The sequence below is a fragment of the Anas platyrhynchos genome, chromosome Z (assembly GCF_047663525.1).
Source record: "Anas platyrhynchos isolate ZD024472 breed Pekin duck chromosome Z, IASCAAS_PekinDuck_T2T, whole genome shotgun sequence".
NCBI lineage: Eukaryota > Metazoa > Chordata > Aves > Anseriformes > Anatidae > Anas > Anas platyrhynchos.
The window spans coordinates 18,526,422-18,547,074 of NC_092621.1; the positions used below are offsets into that span (position 1 = coordinate 18,526,422).

The 20,653-nt window shown below is 40.1% G+C and overlaps 1 long non-coding RNA gene across 1 annotated transcript; it reads left to right on the forward strand.

Moving 5' to 3' along the window:
• The first annotated feature begins 286 nt into the window (after positions 1 to 286).
• On the forward strand, positions 287 to 20,527 carry LOC140000765 (uncharacterized). The gene is made up of 3 exons (XR_011805961.1): positions 287 to 420; positions 1,080 to 1,232; positions 17,592 to 20,527. It is a non-coding gene; the product is annotated as an uncharacterized lncRNA (long non-coding RNA).
• The last annotated feature ends 126 nt before the right edge of the window (positions 20,528 to 20,653 follow it).

Below are 20,653 nucleotides of genomic sequence, written 5' to 3' on the forward strand. Positions count from 1 at the left end.
TTGAATGTGCAGGTGTCATAAAGTTACTTTAGAGAGACAACTAGCTCAGAAAATATCTGCTTGCCTTATTTTCGTTAAGCAGAGCCAATTTCTCTAGTGTGTATAGAGGAAGTAGCAGTCTTATTCCCTGTGAAAATTACTGAACCAAACTGTCTTTCCCTTGTGTCTGCTTCTCACCCTGCAGCACTGAAAAGGAACAATTAACACAAGTGTCACCTTCAGCATCCTCAACAGAGAAGAATTATGCTGTGGTCTCACTTCTCATTTCCCTCTTCCTGTAGCAAGCATGCCCATAATAACATACAAAACTACTGCAAGGTGTGCTCAGATGCAAGACCAAGTATCCAGGTGGTAACAAAGATGAAAACACCCAGAAATTCGCAATGCAGAAACTACAACCAAGGAGATTACAGCTGTGAGGTAATGCCAATGCCTATGTATTGGGTTGGGCTGTTTCTTTCCTTTGGGGTTCCACTACCTAGATTCCATAGTCGCACAGAAGAGATTCTGATAAAAGATCTCAGTCTCTTTTTCATTAGGTTTTATATACTGCTTCTTTAAAAGATTTGGAGGTTCAAAAGCTCATCTTGGCTAAATGCCACAGTGGGTGGATTCCCAGCTAAATTCTTCAGGTCTATAGTGATTTGAGCTATTCCTAATAACCATAATACAGCTCTTGAATTTTCATCTGTTGTCACAGACTTGCTTGTTCTTTGTCAAGACTTACAGTGTCCTAATACCACGGTCAACATCCCTGTTAATGTTTTGTTCTTTGAATGAGAATAATCCTCTTCCATTGTCCCTTCCAATACTTTATTCTGGCATTAGTAATATGCAAATGCTAAGTGAAGATTATTATACTCTATTTTTGCTGGCTGTTTCCCTGAGAAATGTATTCTATTTATGGGACATGTAGACACAGCCGGTTCCAATTTTCCTTTTCATGCATAGCAATTTGGGGAAGCCTGCCATATTCCTGTATGTAAAAGCAATCATGCCAGGCTTTTGTTTCAGAGCGCACCCCAGCTTATGGGTCCTTTCTGCTGCCTGGGGAGCTGATCCTTGTGTTCACTTGCCAGATTGTCCTCAGCTTCCTCAGCAGATGTTTCGACCCCTCACTGGGGTCACGGCCAAGGATAATACGAAGAGGGAGACAATACTCCTCAAGCCTAAGGCCTGTTCTCCTCCCACTATTCTGGAATAGGAGTGTCCACACATGGAGTTAATCAAGGGTAAGTCCCAATGCAGACAAGCCCTCACACTAAATGTACCACTCTAAAAGATGATGAGGCCTCTAACCACATCCTGGGTACGTTGCTACAGGCTCCCTCAGCACCATGATTTTATGCTGCAATCTAAACCTGAGCATTCAAACTTAACAAAGATGGAACTGCAGGTACCCAGAGATCTGCTATTAACTTCAAGACCTTATGACAACTATTAATGTGATAGCTGTCATACTTCACATAGCCATTTAAAAAAACCTTTGAAAAATTAACTAATTAATCTCCACAACGCTACTGTAGAGAAGATTATCAAATCATAAAGAAGATTATCAGATGTCTCACCCTGCAAATGTTTCAAAACTACATTTAACCTCTACATGTGGATATCAGGAAAATTATGATTTATCTTTTATCTTTCCAGCTGAGCTAACAAAAGAGAAAACAGTAAGTTTTCTGAGATTTTTTTTTAATTTTTTTTGTGGGGGGGAGGCATGGTGAGAGATTGGGAAAATGATTCAATGTGATGACCCTCTAAATTCCTGTGGGACTCCATGAAAAAAATGATACTTTTTCTACTTTCAAATTTTTTGGACAAAATTAAAGGCAAAGTCCCAATTTCAATTCCCAGTTGCTGCTTTGTAAAACTGGAGTAACTCCACCAAAACCATTGGTATTATACTAGATTTATGCTGCTCTGAGATCAGAATTTGGACTGCAGGCTTTGTGGTCACTGCTTGACTACAAAGCTTTTCAACTTAAGAGTTTTGTAATCCTTTCTCCCAGAATTCTTTTCAGATGAATTTAGGAAGGCACTTCAGACAATGTGGCATTTTTCTTTTAAAAATCTGTGTTTTAGTTAGTGAGCAAGTGTAAGTGTAGTCTTACAAGTACAAAGTAGAATAAAAATAGGAAAAGGAATTAAGAAGTCTGAGTAACTTTCCTTTGTTCTTTCACCAATTGCTAAGATAGCTGGATTTGCTCAGCAAATGCTGGCAGTGGAATTACTACCCAAAAAACAATCAGATAAAGTTCAGATAAACTGTCTTTTTCTGCTCATTTGTCAGCACTTGGCAGGGGTTGCATTGGAGAAGTATTGTCTACAGGAGCATGCTGGGACCTGGCATTTGAAGGTCTTTCTGTTGCATCATCTCTGAAAGCCTGGTCACTCCTGTAGGTCTCCTTTGCCTCTTCCTCCTCCTTGCAGCTTCCCTGTCACACCCCACAGTGGCCACAATCTGGCTGTGCAGGTGATGTCCCACCATGGTGTTCTATTCCAGACCCTCTTTCTGGCACCAGACCTGGTGTCTGTCTCTGGCCCAGCCACAGGCATTCTTCCCATGGCAGGTGAAGAACTGTCTTCTAATTCATGGGCACACAATGATCAGGATGTGGTCAAAAGGCATGTAGACTTTCTTGTGGCCCTCCTCTGGATGCCAGCAAAGCAGAATGCCATCAGGATGCCATCAGCAGCTGAGCTGGTGATGGTGCCCAGGCAGAAGGGCCGTGAGCAGCCTGCCCTGTCCAGTGCAGCTGGGTCATGTTGTCCATTGCAGCAGAGTCACTGTGCTCCAGAGCTTCCTCAGGGCTTATGCTGTGAACAAAATAACCTTCACACAGGGGATTTTTATTTCATTAGTAACTACTACTACTACCTCACCAACTTCTGAGCACTGATTTGGGTACTGAAAGTAAAAAACAGAGATCATAAACAATCATTTTTCTCCCAGCTTTCTAGTCTCGACTTCCCTTATGTTCACCCCAGACCACATTCAGATGGACCCAGTATCTTTGGTGAGGTGACGACTGGTACAACAAGTCAAATACAGAAGCCGGAGACACCAACGGAAATTCTCATGCCTGTACCAGAACAAGGCTGGCATTGGGCAAAGGGGCCTGAGCAGAGGGAACACTTGTGGCTCTGGGGGTTATGGTATTTTGCAGGTATTTTAAGATTTCTGAGGAGGGAGCAGGACAAAAGTGTTTGGGGCTGATAAATGTTACAAGGGCAAGTTTTTCAGGAGCTAGTGGAAGTGTAAGGCTCATACCACGATGTCCTGGGGAAGGCCTAGAGATGGGGGAATGGGATGGGTCCAGCCAGATGAGTGACCAATCAGTGTAGAAAGAAAGAAGGAAAATCATAGACTCATAAGAAAATTCAGGCTGCAAAGAACTTCAGGAGGTCCCTCATGGTCCCTGCCCACTTTCTTACACAGGGGGATGAAGAGTTCTTGTGCTCTAAGGAAAACATCCTTAATGAGTTGCCAGCTCTGTCCAGCTCCTTTGTCCCTAAGGACAAAGCTCCAGGGGATATCATCCACTAGGTCTTCAAATAGGTCAAATTTTGCTCTTCAGAAGTTCAGGGCTCTGACTTTGCTCTTCACCAGGCCCATATTCCTTGAGATCAGAAACTCAACCAGAGAGTGGTCTCTGCAGCCCAGACAGCCACCAGTCTTAACCTTCTTAATGAGTTCATCCACACTGGTGGGCACCAGCTCCAGTAACACTTCACCTCTCGTTGGTTTGTCTGGTACCTGGACCAGGACTTTATCTTTAATGCATTCTAGAAATCTCCTGGATTGCTTACAGCCTGCTTTGTTGCTTTCCAGCAGACATCTGGGTGGTTGAAGTCCTCTATCAGGATTAGAACATGAGAGCATGATGCTTCTTGTAGCTGAAGCAAGAAGGCCTCATCCTTAGGCTCTCTCTTTTTTTCCTGAAAAAAAGCCTGGCTCCACCTTGTCACTGACCTGCCCATCGGCAAGGGAAGGCTGCTCTGAGGTGCCCCCAAACCCTTCCCTTCTCCAGGCAGAAGCAGTCCCATCCCTCATGCTTCCCTCAGAGGACAGGTGCTCCAGTCCCCAAACCTCCCAGTGGGCCTCTGCTGGGCTCACACTAGTTTTGCAATGTCCCTCTTTGATCTGGGAGCACAAACCAGAGGATGCAGCATCTAGGTATGGCCTAAGAAGTGCCAAGTGAAGGTGTTCATTGGACACAAAAAGGAAGTGTGCACTCTCCCCATCATGTTCTCCTTTTTTTCCTATCCCAGAGACACAGGCAGGGTTTCAGTGGGACTCCCCAGCATATAGGTTGACCCAATGCCATTGCAGGCACTTTACAGCAAAGTGGAGGATGTACCTAATGTCCCTGGGCCTTCAGTATCTACTGAGATAGCAAGATCCTGTTCAGAGTGATCAGATTCAAGAACACCATGGACATCATCATTAACTCAATTTAAATCCACGGGACCAACCACAGGAAAAACAACAATTAATGTTGTGTCAGGGATAATAAAACATCCAAGCATACCAGTGTGCATTAATCATGTATCCACTCATTTCAGGGTGTTTAGATAGGAGAGGATAACTATCAATCCCATTTATTTTTTGAAATCTCACTAGTAGGAAGTCACCTGTCTGATACCAATCATTTCATTTCTACTGTGGAGACAAAGTCACAAAGTCCTCAAAAGTTCTATCTTGAGACTTCAGCAGCAGCCCAGAAATTATTTATACTTTTTTCTCTCATGTTTGCCCTCTCCCTCACACACACATGCTCCACCCAGATCCCATGAGGCTATCTTTAGACTTACAAGCAGTTTGGATTGTTACTCAAAATCATTGGTTACAGTTGTTTCTATTTTCAAGTCCACCCCAAGAAAACAAACAAACAAACAACAACAACAACAACAAATAAACACTGTAAGATAAACTTCACTTTATCAGAAACTATTAAAAATCTGTAGATGTCAGTGTAGTTTGTAGGCTCATGAGTTTTCATAAAAGCTCAAGCTGTTTAACATCAAAGTCATTTTTTCATTATTATTATTATTTATTTTTCTGGAAGTTTTAGTCCCCTGTGGTATCCTGCTGTGCAGTAACATACTACAACTGGATGCAACAGAAGATGGATGAATCATGGCAAAGATTGACAAATATCGCTAATGGAGAATATGTATGAGCTTGTTTGGACATGGACCCCTAGGTCCACACTGATTACAAGATTTAGGAAAGCAGGACCTGTCAGCCTGTCATGATATGACATGTCTCCATTTGGTAATCATGTCAACTCTTGGGTAGCAAGCATGTTATCAGAGGCTCAGAGGAAAACAGTCATTGAGCTTTGCAACTTGCCAAAGTTTGAGTTAAGTTTTGCGTGTTGATATAATTCAAGATAATTTGAATAAGTCATTTTTCAGATTTTCTGGTATAAATACTATATTCATGCCATGACATAGGACCTTTTAACCACACAGCTGAGTATTTATGTACACAAAGTGTTTTTTCAGAATAACATATGACTAAGCATTTAAATTTTAGTTTACTAAACTGAAAATGTATGTTTTAAAATGATTCCTTCATTATTTCTTTTTATTTTTATTTTTCCCTTGGGAAATCTACATTACTTTCCAACATCTGTTACCTCTTGACTCCTTGGGAATAATGACTGATATCATTAGTTTGCACACATCAATCTGCCAGCCAATCTGTGCACGTCTCTTCCCCATACATTCATTCAGTAAAGTGACCTGTTCTGTACTCACCCTGGAGAGTGGGATAAACCCTTCACCTGCACCTAGCACAGGGGCAGCTAGTGCACTTCTTTGTGAGAGGTGATTTTTCAGGCCAGTTCCACAGTGGAGGCCATGGCCCCATCAAGTATGAAGCAGTTTGTGCCTCCAGGAAAAGTGAATGTGAAGCATCCTACCTTGACCAGGTCATGCTTATCTCTGATAGCAGATCTGGAGGAAACTGGCTGAATAACAAAAGTTAAATGTATATTAAAAGTATATATACATGTATATCCAAGTCCGTCAAACACAATAGTTTTATTTGCAAGTGGAAAGAAGCTCTTCAGACTCTCATTTTGATGGAGTTTTAAGTGGCTGTGCATGTTACAGAAAAAAAAAAAAAAAAAAAAAAGATCTGTGTGCTGCAACTCATGCCTGTTCAATTGGACCAGGTTGCTGCCACAACATCCCTTACCAGCTCATTGCCACAAACTTCCTTTCACTTCCTTTCAGAAACTCTTGGGTTTCCTTCACACAATCTTATTCCTGTCATGGAAAATAAGTGCCTCCCTCTTAGATGCCAACATTTAGATATAATGATGATAAATGCTATTCAAAGGATGAAGGCATCCAGAATACACATGATGAGGGAAAAAATTAGGCCCCTGTCAGTTATGGTGATTCAAAGTTTCATAGTATTTTTAAAAAATCATATGTATTCACTCTTCCATGGCCAAAATTCAAGTTAGAAAGCATGTTGTCAGCTTTTCAGACTGGAAATTTTTGCCTTCACTTCCTTTCATTTCCTTTTCTCCCTAGTGTAGTACTTCCAGTACTTGCTCAGTCCCATCCCAGAGGTGGTTGAGGGATGATACCTCACATAGAGGTGTAGCTTGTAGCTGAGTTGTTACTCCTGCAAATGGTAACACAGCTTCAATACAAACCACACCTTCCACCAGATTTACCCCTAATATACCTTCATACATTTTGTATACCAAAGCTTTCTGCCCTAGAACATATCATTGTGTTTGCTCTATCTGCATCTCTAATTCAAAGCCAGGGTAGCAAAGGCACAAATAAAGGAAACAGATCACTAGAATAGGTCACTAGAGGGAGAGGTGGACAGGGTGAGATTCTGTAACACCACATGCCAGTGATGAGCTGGAAGCACCTCTGTCCAGTCAGTCTCAAATGGTCTGGAAGAAAAGAAGCACTTTCTCTCATGTTCCTTAGACCTGATTTTTTGTTGCCTTTGCCCTTGTGGTCTCCTTTATATATTGATGTTTGACTGTGAAGTTTATAATAGAAACTCTTAGTTTAGCACTGAGTGCCCATACTACCCCTTAGTTTCCCCAAGGACCAAGATAGCTGCTCAGCTCTCTGTCTCATGGTGTCGTAACTACCAAATTTATCACTGGTATGCACTGCCCTGTGCTCTTCTCATTAGATGCCATTTTTCAGACAAACAATGCCTGCTGCTCCCTCAAGCTGCCTGGATGTGCATTTGTGTAGCCCTGGGAGAGTTTTGCAGGGGAATCTCTATCTAGTGCTACTTCTACAGGGCTCATGTTGCCAGAAATGTCTCAAGCCCTCATCTGCAAAGAGGGGCTTGATGATCTTGAGACTATTTCAGATGCTCATTGAGGTGGGGATTGTAAAGTGTTTTTATTGCTTAAATGGCATTGCAGTCTGAGAGATGCTAACCCCATTGAAAGCTAATTATAGTTCTCTCAAATATGCAAAGGAAATAGAACTAAAAGAAAAAAACAGGATGGCATGTAGATGCTACTGGTAGAACAGCATGCGTTTCCCTCTATTGTGATAACATGAATACAAAAAATGACAGTTTGACAGACATCAGCCATAACATGCTTCCACCAGTATCTCCAGGCTTCATGGTTATCTGCTTTTATTTATCGATGCTCAGAGATGACTTCACAGTGACCTTTTTCCACTGCATTTTGGAGTTTGCCTTTTTTCCTGCCATTTTTCTCCTGGTATTATTCTTCCTGTTATTTTATTTTATTTTTTTCCTTGAGGCATTCTGCTATCTACTCACTGCTTCATACTTCCTCCTTATTCACCCCTACGCCTAATTTAGTTTTTTCCTTCTTCTTTCTTATTTTTCTATCAATTTCCTATGTACTTCTAAGTTTTCTTTGCTTCCCTCCACATTTTAGCCTATTGCCTACTCATAAACTTTGAATATTTGGCATCATGATATGAACGTGATTCATCAAAAACATCTAGAAAGAAAAACAGTTTCATCCTCACAAGCAGTCCCCTCATCTGATTATGACAACAGTTTGCTACTACTCACCACATTTTATTTTCCTGAAATAGAAAATCATTCCAGCTAGGAATGCTTAAGTTGACCTAGCACAGTTTCTCTCACCTCATCCCTCAGCACAGAATCCTTGGCTACTTCCTCCCTCCCCTGAGCTCACGGGGCTGTGCTCTGACCCAGGGAAGATACAACTGAAGCAAAGATTAATTTTGGCCCAAGTCAGTTCTGTGGCTGGGTGCAGCAGACAGTCATGATAAGCACAAGGGCAGAAGTGGGGCATGAGGAAGGAAAGCTATCAGGAGGGGTGGGTGGCAGTACCTCCCCAGCCAGCTCTGAGGCTGCAGGGGAAACTTGTGCCAGTTGAAACCAATGATGACACCAAGACACTACTAAAAATTACTTTGTGCCTTGTCTCCATCAGTAGATATGTGAGGAGACTGAACTCAGGCCCAGGACTCCCATTTCTCACCTAAAAGCTATGGGTATTCATTGCAATGTTTCTACTTTTGTCCAATCCCTAGTCAAGGCTTTCTCCAGTCTCAGTTAGAGTCACAAGCTTCTCCTCTGCTATCAGCAAACCACATTGAACTTACAGTGACTTCTATCAGCCACGCCATGTTTTCTCTGATATCTCTGTGCATTATATTCTGGCTATTTTCTGTATTTTCCCATTTACTGTCTGCACTAGTACAAAAAGAGACACGTCCATTAAATCCCACAGACTTAATGAAAAATTATATACAGGCTTAATGTTTGCATTTGAAATCAAGTGAGCAAAACATTTTTATAGTGTATGAGAAATAACTGCTCTAGCAAGCATTTTGTTTTGTTTTACTTGTTATTCTCTCTCTTTTTTTCTTTCTTTTTTTTTTTTTTTTAATTAGAAATCAAGACATCACATCTATTTTGTTATCAGCCAGACTCCCAGTGAGTTCACTGGGGTCTAGAGTCCTTGCTACGGACAGATGCAGAGACGTGGCCAACCACAAGCACTCCAACAGTTCACTCAGTAGACCTACTGAAAGTGCCTATAAGACACAATCCATCCCAAACTGCCAATGTCCTGAGACTTGAAAATGTTATATTATTACATCCACAACCTGAGATATTTTTGCAGCCATCACATACTGTACAGATGTATACAAACAATATTGCCTAAACCGTCACTACGTCCCAGTAGGTCCAGCAACACAGCATGGCACCCGAAGGAGCTTTGGGCAACCACAATGCCAGCAGGATTAGGTCCTTTCAGAATGGAAAACACACTAGAATTATCCTCATATGTCCTTAGTAATCAATAGATACCCAGCAAACAACAGCAGAAAACAGGACAAGCCGGAAAGGAAGGATCACCCTTAATCCACTGCTTTGCGAATGTGCATTGCCATAGACAAAGAAGAGTTCTTTCTCTTACCAAAAAGGACACAAAATTTTCAATTATGTGAATGTGTGTGTACTTCTAAGAGGCCATGAAATCACAAATGAAATAGTAAGTCCATATTTACTGTATATGTCTCTACATATATGTGAAATTTGTAAGGGAAACACTATCTTTTCAGAAGTAGAAGGAGAAAAAAAGAAAAAAGAAATAAAGGGGAAAAAAAAGAACATACAAGTCTGTGCATTGAAAAAGACAGAAATAAAGGGACTGGCTAAGATCCCATTAGGGGAAGGGTCATGAGCTGGTCAGGATTTCAAGTGCCATCCAGTGTTCAGGGATTGGCAGTGATGCAGTTTTGCTGTTCTGCAGTTGGGATTACAACTGGAACACTTCAATACCTGGTGGTTTAACTTAATTTCAGGTTAAAGCCAATGAGTAAAAATGAGTAAAAAGTCATTTTGCTTTCCCATATTTTGTGACTCGAACCCAAATCACCAAAGGGAATGCATGTATACTGCTACGGCCATTGTAAGAGCCATCATGTTTAGACTCAGCTCAATACTGAACAGGTTCAAAGACGGCCTTGTGAAATGATTGCACCAGATCAGGGCTCAGCTGCATTGTTAAAAATACACAAAACACCTCCCTTGCACTAAGCATTCTCTATTTCTCCTTTCGGTATGTGTAGAAGTTCAGGCTCCAGAGCTGCCCTGTCACATGCACCACATCCAATGGAGTAGGCGTTGTTGGTGGGCAGTATTTCAGTGAACGGTTTAAAGGCAGAGATCAACTGTTTAATTTTCCAGTCTTTATTGTTTTAAGTCAAACCTTCTGTAGTATTTTAATCTACATGGTATCTCTTCGTACCATGTAGACTGAAAAATTGGCGTGCTTTCAGACACAGCACTATGAAATAACCCATTCTCAGGTGTTATCCAGTACTTTTAAAAAGCATTCATTCCCCTTCCCAAAGCTTTGATCTGAACATACATTAATACAATTGGATGAATATTTAGGGAATGTTTGATATATCTGCCAAGTCCCCTCTTTACAGAAACCTTGCTTCAGAGATTTGGGGATGGTTGGAACAAGTCTGATGCTTTTTTAATATTTATGTGGCACGTAGCTGATAATATTTAGCAGCTCACAGGTAGTTTGCCATAATCAAAAGAAATGTGTTTTTCAGAAGACAGCAAAACAGACTCTTCAGAGTATTGCTCTGTGGCCTCATTTAGTTGCCATCTGCATGCAACTTCAATGGTTTTAACATATAGCATTTAAATTCTTACAAACAAAATTGTGCAAAACTGTCAATCTCTGAAAGAGGAAGGAAGGAAGGAAGGAAGGAAGGAAGGAAGGAAGGAAGGAAGGAAGGAAGGAAGGAAGGAAGGAAGGAAGAGAAAGAGAGAGAGAAAGAAAGAGAAAGAGAGAGAGAAAAGAAAGAAAGAAAGAAAGAAAGAAAGAAAGAAAGAAAGAAAGAAAGAAAGAAAGAAAGAAAGAAAGAAAGAAAGAAAGAAAGAAAGAAAGAAAGAAAGAAAGAAAGAAAGAAAGAAAGAAAGAAAGAAAGAAAGAAAGAAAGAAAAAGAAAGAAAGAAAGAAAGAAAGAAAGAAAGAAAGAAAGAAAGAAAGAAAGAAAGAAAGAAAGAAAGAAAGAAAGAAAGAAAGAAAGAAAGAAAAGAAAGAAGGAAAGAAAGAAAGAAGGAAAGAAAGAAAGAAAGAAAGAAAGAAAGAAAGAAAGAAAGAAAGAAAGAAAGAAAGAAAGAAAGAAAGAAAAAGAAAGAAAGAAAGAAAGAAAGAAAGAAAGAAAAGAAAGAAAGAAAGAAAGAAAGAAAGAAAGAAAGAAAGAAAGAAAGAAAGAAAGAAAGAAAGAAAGAAAGAAAGAAAGAAAGAAAGAAAGAAAGAAAGAAAGAAAGAAAGAAAGAAAGAAAGAAAGAAAGAAAGAAAGAAAGAAAGAAAGAAAGAAAGAAAGAAAGAAAGAAAGAAAGAAAGAAAGAAAAGAAAGAAAGAAAGAAAGAAAGAAAGAAAGAAAAAGAAAGAAAGAAAGAAAGAAAGAAAGAAAGAAAGAAAGAAAGAAAGAAAGAAAGAAAGAAAGAAAGAAAGAAAGAAAGAAAGAAAGAAAGAAAGAAAGAAAGAAAGAAAGAAAGAAAGAAAGAAAGAAAGAAAGAAAGAAAGAAAGAAAGAAAGAAAGAAAGAAAGAAAGAAAGAAAGAAAGAAAGAAAGAAAGAAAGAAAGAAAGAAAGAAAGAAAGAAAGAAAGAAAGAAAGAAAGAAAGAAAGAAAGAAAGAAAGAAAGAAAGAAAGAAAGAAAGAAAAAGAGTACTTAGTAACTTTCCCTATTTTTCTGGAAAAAAAGGGGGGGGGGGGAGGGAGGGGGAGATTAAATGAACTTGCAGATTCTAAAGACTTTCTGATTTGCCATCTAAAAGGTATGTTGACTTCTGTAGTCCAGGATTTCTCTTTTTCACTTCAGACCTTCTAGTAGCCTACTTTAAAATGACCAGCTAAAAACCCCAGAGAATTTTTCTCTCCCCTTTCTGCTGATACATTTTTGAGTTGTGTGTGTTTTCTTTCCACATGGGGAGTTCTAGTATTTAACATTGCGTTGACTGAAACTTGATTTACTTAACTTTTTATTTACAAAGGTTATTATTTTCATGCTTCTTATTTGTGTCACTGGAAACAAATGATGCATACATGGTAAGAAATATTAACCGAAACAAATATCACAAAAGTAAAATTAACAAAAATATTAACCAGAACAAATATGCAGAAAGTTTGGATAACATTGTTACCTTGTTAAATACAAACAGCAAATTTTTCTGTGGTAGAAAGCTGGAGCTAACCAACTATGTGTGATAAACGAGGAACTTTATTTTTCTAGCATTCTGGGTGGTAAACATCCTGAGGAAATTGTCAAGAATGGTGTGGTCTAATCATATGAACTGGCAAGTCCTGTGAGTTTGGTGCCTCAGTTCCTCATAGTGAGACAGGAATGCTTGTTGTCTGATTTTACCTCCTACAGGATGTACTTTACCTTCCTTGCTCCTGAACCTTATGGCACACAGGCAGCCTCTGCCCTCATGGCAAGACTTGGCCATAAAAATCTGCCAGCACTGATTGCCTTATAGAACAGGGCCACAACATTTGTAAAGCATGTGGCCAATCTTCCTGAGCCTACAAACTGCATCCCAAACTTTCCTGTGTGGATAAGTGCCACAGAGTCAGAGGTTCAGGAGGACAAGTGACCATATCAGGGAACAAGGATATCCTGGATGGGTTTGCAAGCAGGAGCAATAATCAGAGCTGACAGCTGCTCAAATGTTGGAACTGGAGCCTGGGACAGAGCCAGGTTGCATTGCACTGTGCAGGGTGTGCAGGTGGACTGGGAAGCACTGGCCTCACGACATTCTCAGCCTCATCTTGTTCCATTGCTGAAGACGCAGCTGGGAACTCAAATGAGCTCTAGGTGGCAGTCCCACCTGAACTGATTGAGAGCTGCCAATGGCTCGAGAGATCACTGTAGGCTTTCCCTTGTTTGAACAGAAGGGCTTCCTATCTGCTCAGTACCAGAAATAGAAATAATGTTTATCTTACTACACTAAAAATAGCAGCTGCTAGTTTCATTGAGTCATAAATAGACTAAAACCCAGGAAGATGCACAGGTTAATGTGCAATGTGAGCCAGATTTCCGTTCAGATTGTATCTTTGCGTGGTCTGGGCTTTTAAGGTCATCGCCATCTGGGAAGCGATATAATTCAATTAGAAGATTCACTTTGACTCAGGATCTCATTTATCTCTTAGAGCTGGCACAATAAATCACAGCTTTGTGAGCAACAGTACAAGACAGTTGCTCTGCCCTCCACCTTGCTCATTGATCTGCCTGAAAAGAATGCATCTGTCTCCAAGATCTGGCACTGGTCTTTGTTCCCCTGGCAGTCTGGCTCCAGGAGCAGAAGTCAGAGCCAAGCAAGTGAAGTAGAAATAACACCTAGTAGGAAACAAGTCATTTCCATGCAACTGGAAATGCATGTGCAGTGACCAACCATGTGTAACCAGAAATTGTGTTTGTGAATAAATAGTTCAGTCACTGTTCTGAGTCTGAGTTTGTTGCTGGTGGTGGGCCTCTGCTGAACAGCAGTGCCATTGAAGCTGAGCTTAGTATTCAAGCATGGTTGAAAAAGCACAGCAGTGTGAGTTTACTGCCAATTCTAAAAAGAGCTTAGCAGCTGAGCATAGAATTCTCTACACACTCTACCTTTTGGGGCTGGAGGGGTTATTTTGTAGAGAAAATCATGTAGGTGGGATTAGCCTGCAAATCGTCTCTGTCAGCAAGTACATTTTCACTTACAGGTATTCTACATGAGACAAAGCACTTGAATTTAGTTTTTTTTGTGGATTGTTGTGTCTCCATTCCCTTGTCATGGCCAAGACTACCTACTTTGAAGGTTTCATGGCATTCAACATGCCTTTATACAGATCTAATGATGTCTAATAGATAAGGTCCTGAACAGACTCAACTGACTGAAAGTCATAGACTTGGACTAGAAAGAGGCAAATCAGAAGTGATACTGTAAACACCAATAAACTTACACAAAGAGATTTGGGATTAGACTGTTCTCTTTTTCTTATTATCTGAACAAAGTACAGTTGTGGAGCTCCTCACACATTTTCTGGAACAGAAAACCATCACAGGCTTTTTTTTTTTTTTTTTGGATACAAAAGCACTCCTTTGTCTCTGAAAATCCATAGACTGTTGGAGCATGTGGAGAAATACCACATGAGGTTCCTCTCTTGATTTACATTTTCAGTATTACATTTTCAGTAGTTATCCAAGATCAGTCACTGCTGGACACAGGATAATGGAGTAGATGGATCTTTGTGCCAGTATGTTACATATCTACATTCTTAAATCACTGTTGCATTGGTCTGTTGGAATTATCCCACTCTTCATAGATATCATACATGCACTCAGTATGGAACATGGCATCTTAGTAAATTGGTGCTAACATGGAAGAAATGGGCAGAATTTTTAATGCTATTGGTGTGAACTGCACACCCAAATGTCTCAAAACAGTCACACAAGAGAGAGTTTTGACATTAACATTGACGTGCTATGCCTCTGTCACGTATTACACATTTTCTCTATAAATGAGTCTGTTTACTCAGAAGGAAACAGGTTTAGAATAAGAAAGGCCTTGTGAACCTCAGGGATAAATGTGATTTCTGGCATACTTACATTCAAATGGCACTCCCTGCTTTTTCAGTTTGTGTAATGCTTGAAAATCAATATGTCACTTTATCTTGATAAAGGCTAAGTGCAGATAATGGATTAATCGGATTATTGGGCTGTGATGAAAATGGTCCCAGGAGAGCACAGATGCACAAAGATGCATGCAGGTTTTGGGACTGTTCAGCAACAACTGAAAATACTTTGATTTTGTTATGCAAATCATGACTTTTTAATGTAGTGATTCAGCAAATGATTTACAGTGGAGTTTGGGATGCATAATTAATATTGTGTTGGGTTTTTTGTTTGTTTGTTTTGTGTGCGTGTGTTTTGTTTTGTTTTGTTTTGTTTTGTTTTTTAACATCAGTGAAGATAGATAACTACTCAGAGTGCCATTCAGTGTATGAATGTCTCAGCCTTCCTGAATTAGCACTTTAAGCACTACAGGTATATAACAGGAAGCACTCTCTTCATCATTTGAAGCAATTCAGACACTGTGCCCTGTGTATGAAATCAGTGTGCCATACAGACAAAACCACAGAAGTCATTTAAAAACATTTTCCAAGACTGCTTCCTGGTTTACTGTCTTTAGTTTATGATCTGTGAACTCTTTCTATCATACTCACAAACAGAAACAGAAGAGCAAGACAGAAGAGCAAAATTCCCTCTAAATGAACTGCATGTTCACTGGAAAGACTGGGGAGCTAGGCAAATCAGAAAATCAAGTAGGATTAAATTGTGCCACCTCAGAGAGAATTTACTAAATACATCATTTTCTCCAAAAGCAGCCCCTGCTTAATTCAAGGGACCAAGAGAGTGACTTACCAATTAATTCAATACTACTGCAACTGCAGAGAAGCAGGAAGGGGTGCGCTGCGCTTTTGTTAAGCATTGCTCAATAAGGGAAGTTGCATATGGAAATTAATTCCTTCCCTGCATTTTAGCTGTTAATGCATAAACCAGCACAAACATTCATGACCTAATGTCTGGACAAGGAACTTTCATGCTCTCTCACTTCTTTCTTTCAGTTTGGAACTCATGGCTTTTTTTTTTTTGTTCATGCTCCTTCAAAATACCATGACAAATGGAAGAAAGAAAAATAAATTTAGGCAGCTAGTGTAACGTAAAAGTTCTTTGATTTGTACCTTTTAGCATACCAAATGTATGCACAGTCAAATTCTAAGCCTTGATAAATGTGAAGGCAGGTTGAATATTAATTTTAATTTTTTAAAAAATTATGAATAATTTATAGACAGAGAAGTTCCCACATTGGTCAGATGAATGATTCACAATGAATAATTCATCCAACTCCATTAAATAATTTTACATCATTGAAACCCCTATGCCAGGCTCCCAGCTGTCTCTTCAAAAATCTGATCACTCTCAAACAATGCAATAACTTCAGTATTAATTCTGAATATTTAAACCATACTTTTAAACTTCTGTACCTAGTGAAGGACAGAACAGGCTAGTAGGGGATCAGGAACTGTATGTATGTATCAAGTTCTTTCCACTGAAGTGAAATAATCTGAATTCCCCAGGAAACGAAGACTTATGTTCTTCATTATCAAGCATGGGTCAGCTTTACTGTCACCAGAACTCTTAACACTACAGGTGTACCTGGTCATTCAGTTCAGTTGTGTTTAAGTGATCAACCTCTCCTTGTTTCTACAGGAACTCACTTTATCTGTTTTCTTCTACCTGAGAAAAATTACCCTAAGAATAGTACTTCGTGGTATTGAATTCATTGGTAAATCTGTTTCTTTTTTGTTGGTTTTTTTTTTTTTTTTCTTTCTCCATTTTTTGGCAGGTTAATGAGAATGCTGCCAGAGAGCTGAATTTAGTGCAGACAGCCCTAGCAGCACTTGTGACATTTGGGAACTGGTAGGATCTGGTCTTTATTTTGTCAGAACAACCACTGGCCCCAAGGATTATGACATTTCATTTAAAAATATATCAGAGCAAAGCCATTAGGTTAGTAAACAGTTCCTGTTTGCTAGCAGAGAAATCTTTTCAACCTTACTCAGCATTTTGCATCAGATGTTGGATGGTCACAATCTCAAATTCCTGTTTATTTTCAGTGACTCAGCCATTTCTCCTTTTTCTGCCCTGAAAACAAGTAGTTTCACAGGACTCTGTTTCCCTAGACAGATTATATGTGAGCACCAGGGCACAAGTCACTTGTCTTCCTTGCTCCTCAGATCGTGACAACTACTCTGATCACTCGTTTCTCTCTTACTTCCTTCACACTTGATGTCCTTTACTGCATACCTGACTATTCGACTTCACAGATACAAAAAATACGAAGGCCATTTCCTCCTTGTCTTGCGTAAGAATTTAGTGTGAGAAATAAACATCTAGATCAACGTCTTTTAAAAGGAAGCTAAACTGTACATGAGAAGATGTATTTTTGAAGCAACACACTGAAGTAAGCTATTGTCCTGGTTTCAGCTGGGATAAGTTAATTTTCTTCCTAGTTGCTGGCATAGTCTTGTGTTTTGGGTTTAGGATAAGAACAAGGTTGATAACACCCTGATGCTTTAGTTGTTGCAGAGCGGTGCTTACACAAAGCCCATGTCTTTTCAGCTCCTTGTGCTGCCCTGCCAGTGAGGAGGCTGGGGGTGCTCCAGGAGCTGGGAGGGGACACAGCCAGGGCAGCTGGCCCAAACTGACCAGAGTGATGTCCCACACCATGTGGCTCAGAAATGAAACTGGGGTGACTGGCTGGGGAGGGCATGGGGCATTGCTCAGGGTCCGGCTGGGCCCTGGTCAGTGGGTGGTGAACATTTGCATTCTGCATCACTTGCTTTGCATATTCTTTTGTTGCTGTTGTTGTTGTTGTTGCTGTTATTCTTATTCTTCTTATTCTTCTTCTTATTATTTCTCATCCTTTTATTTCCTATGAAACTGTCCTTATTTCAACCCAGATTTTTTTTACTTTTTTTTTTTTTTTTTTTTTTCCAGTTCTTTCCCCCATCCCCCTGCAAGGGTATGAGGAGTGAGGAAATGGCTGTGTGGTGCTGAGGAGCTGCCTGCTGGGATAAACCACAATAACTATACATGTCTGTGAAGCTATTGGTATTTTATATTCTCCTCTATCACAAGTAACCCAGTTTAGACATTTTGTCCCTGTGTTATGTTGATGTGAACTCCCTGTCTCTCTTTCTCTGTCTCTCTCTCTTGTGTGTGTGTGACAATAAACAAAATCCCAGCCTGGTTTTATAAGAGGAGATCTCCTTGGGGACCTTGTACACCAGCAGAAGATGGGGCTATTGTTTTCTGACTCTTGATGACGCTAGAGCAGTGCATCACACAGCTCTGAGCCACAGGACTCTCACGTTTCCATGTTGTAACCTCTTATAGTGCCGTTCTCCAGTGCACAGGGGGAAAAATTCTCTTTTCAAAAAGGCTTTTGGAGGCTATGTACTTATATATTGGGTCCAAGAACTCAGGCTCACCAAAAAAGTTATGTGAAGATCTGTCTTGTGTTGTACTTGCTGTGTACTGCATTGAAGTATGAGGTGTTAGCTAGACCAACGCCATGGGATGTTCCCAGGCACTGCCACTCAATGTTGTTACATCACCAGAATTGTCCTCAGCAAGGCTTTGGTCCAAGACAACTAAAAGACTTCCCAAACTTCCTAGACATGGCAGTTTCCTAGGCTAGGAGCCTTTCCTAGGAAAGTGTCCTAGTTGTGGCCATCGTGTCTGGGAAGGCAAGAGGGGTTAAGAGTATGCGAGCTCTCCTAAGAGAAGTGGCTCCTGTTCCAGGTAGAGATCTCTGTCATGTTTAATTTACCAGGATAGCTGCAACCACTAAGCTGAACTCTTACCTGATTGCTATAATTGAGATCTTCTGATTTTAGTTACAAAATCTGGTGTCTATAGGTGTTATTCTGGCCCCTAAACCTGCTCCAGAGGACTCCCAGAACAGCAGGTTATACCCCATCACTGTACTGCCATGCTGTCTGCAGGTCTCCCCACTTAACACTGGGTTAAACCCAACCTTTCCATCTTCCTTCTGAAGTTGACGCAAAGGGTGAGAGACCTTCTCTCTGCACCAGCACCTTCCACTGGAACACCAGAACAGCTAACTGCACCAGGGGGATTTGGGAGCCCCAGCACACAGCTTTCTGGGCAGCTAACACAGGAAATTGGGACTTGCCTTTGGAAAAAAACTAGAAACACTGACAAGTTATTGTGCCTTTGGAATGAAACATAAAACTCATTTTTCCTGGATGGGAAGAGAGAACAAATGCAGTCAACAGCAGCATGATCCAGTGAAGCCAATTTTGCTGATTTTTTATTTATTTATTTATTTATTTTTTATGAGCACACTGCATATACAAGATGAATAATTCTTAGAAAAACTCAGTGGATGGTTGCTGTTTTTCAAATTTTGCTATACAGCTCTTTAGGTACAATTGTGGCAAACATTCTTAACAACTTGGCTAAACACAACAATGCTGTGCAACTTTCAGAAAAAAGGAGTAGCATGAAGATAGTCTTCTTTGGTCACTTTATCATTCACATAAATCATCAAGGATTCTATAGAAATAAATAGATTAAGAAAAAAAATGAGAATAGAAAAGGAGTAATTTATTCTTTGTGCACTTCCAGAGTGCTTTGTTATTTAAACAGGGGGTCATATTTCTTGTTCTGATCATTTCCACTCTCATTTTTTTCCCTCTGTGTTTCCCTTTCATTCTTTAACCCTACATCAGGCCAAGGAAAAGTAAAATTGAGAAGGAGAGGTGCTCATGGAACAACCAGGAAAGCAAAACAATATGTGGGTGGAGGATGGAGGGAATGCACAACAGTGGATTCAGCTGTAAATTCATGTAGTTTGTAGCCTTGCCTTTCCAGACTGCCCAGCAAAATGCCACATTGCCCAACTTGGCTTGTTTCAATGAAAGAAAAACCCATGACTCTTGCAACCAGGAAATGTTGACATAATGGAGTTACTAAGAAAACCTAAACATTAGTCATTCTCCAAACTAGATGCATCACAAGCAAGGTTGCACAAACATTATTCACATTACTACCAACTGTTCTGTTGTCTTGACATGGACTGTGACAATCAGGCACCAATTTTTTGTTGGTGCATGAAACAAAGCAGTATCTTCCTTGAATACATTGAAAGGAAACATTGAGCCTGTGGTATGGATGTACCCTGTGAAAAGAGAATAGGTTTATGGCAAGGAAGACTGCATTGCAGAGAATTGCCAGGACAGGTTCAGATATGGGTGGGTATCTTATTCCTCCAGCTGCTATTGTTAATATACATCTAAAGAAATTTAAATGACCATGAAGAGACATTAATCTTATATTCAAGAATTCTCTTTTAATATCAAAAGCCTGAACAATTAAATGCCTTTAAGCCTACACCACACTTTGATAACTAAAAGTCATCACTGAAGTAGTAGTAGCTGGATATATGGAAGACTGAATCAGTTAAATGCAATTACAGAACTGGATATATGTTGTATGAGGGCTCTGTGTCATGAACCGAGGAGAGGAAAGGAAGAATGAGCTGCATTATTTGACAAGGATGAACAAGGCAAGGACAGGAATAGAAAAATAGATAACAGATGTAGGACCTTACAGAGTTTTGGTGTTATGGGTAGCTTCTTCCCCTTGTGGTGGGAAAGGAGGGGGTGAGTGTCACTGCGGGCATGGGACCATCTGCGTGCAGCACGTTGGTGTGGTTTGTGCGAGCAGCAGTGGGAGTGAGAGGTGCAAAGGCAGAACAGCTGAGCCTGTACACCTGCCTTTGCATCTCAGCCCAGTGCTAAGCCACCTACAGCAACCCCTGCTGTCTGACCAGTTCTATCTGTTAGTTCCTCTATTTTCAGCAATTCATTTTCCATCATCTCCCATTTTCCCAAGAAATGGGAGAATATGGCCGAATTACACCACTTTATACAAAATAAATAACTCAAAAAGTTTTTGTTTTTGTTTTTGTTTTTTTTTTTTTTTTTTTGAAAATTTTAACATATAAAGCTTTGTAACAATTCAATGAAGAT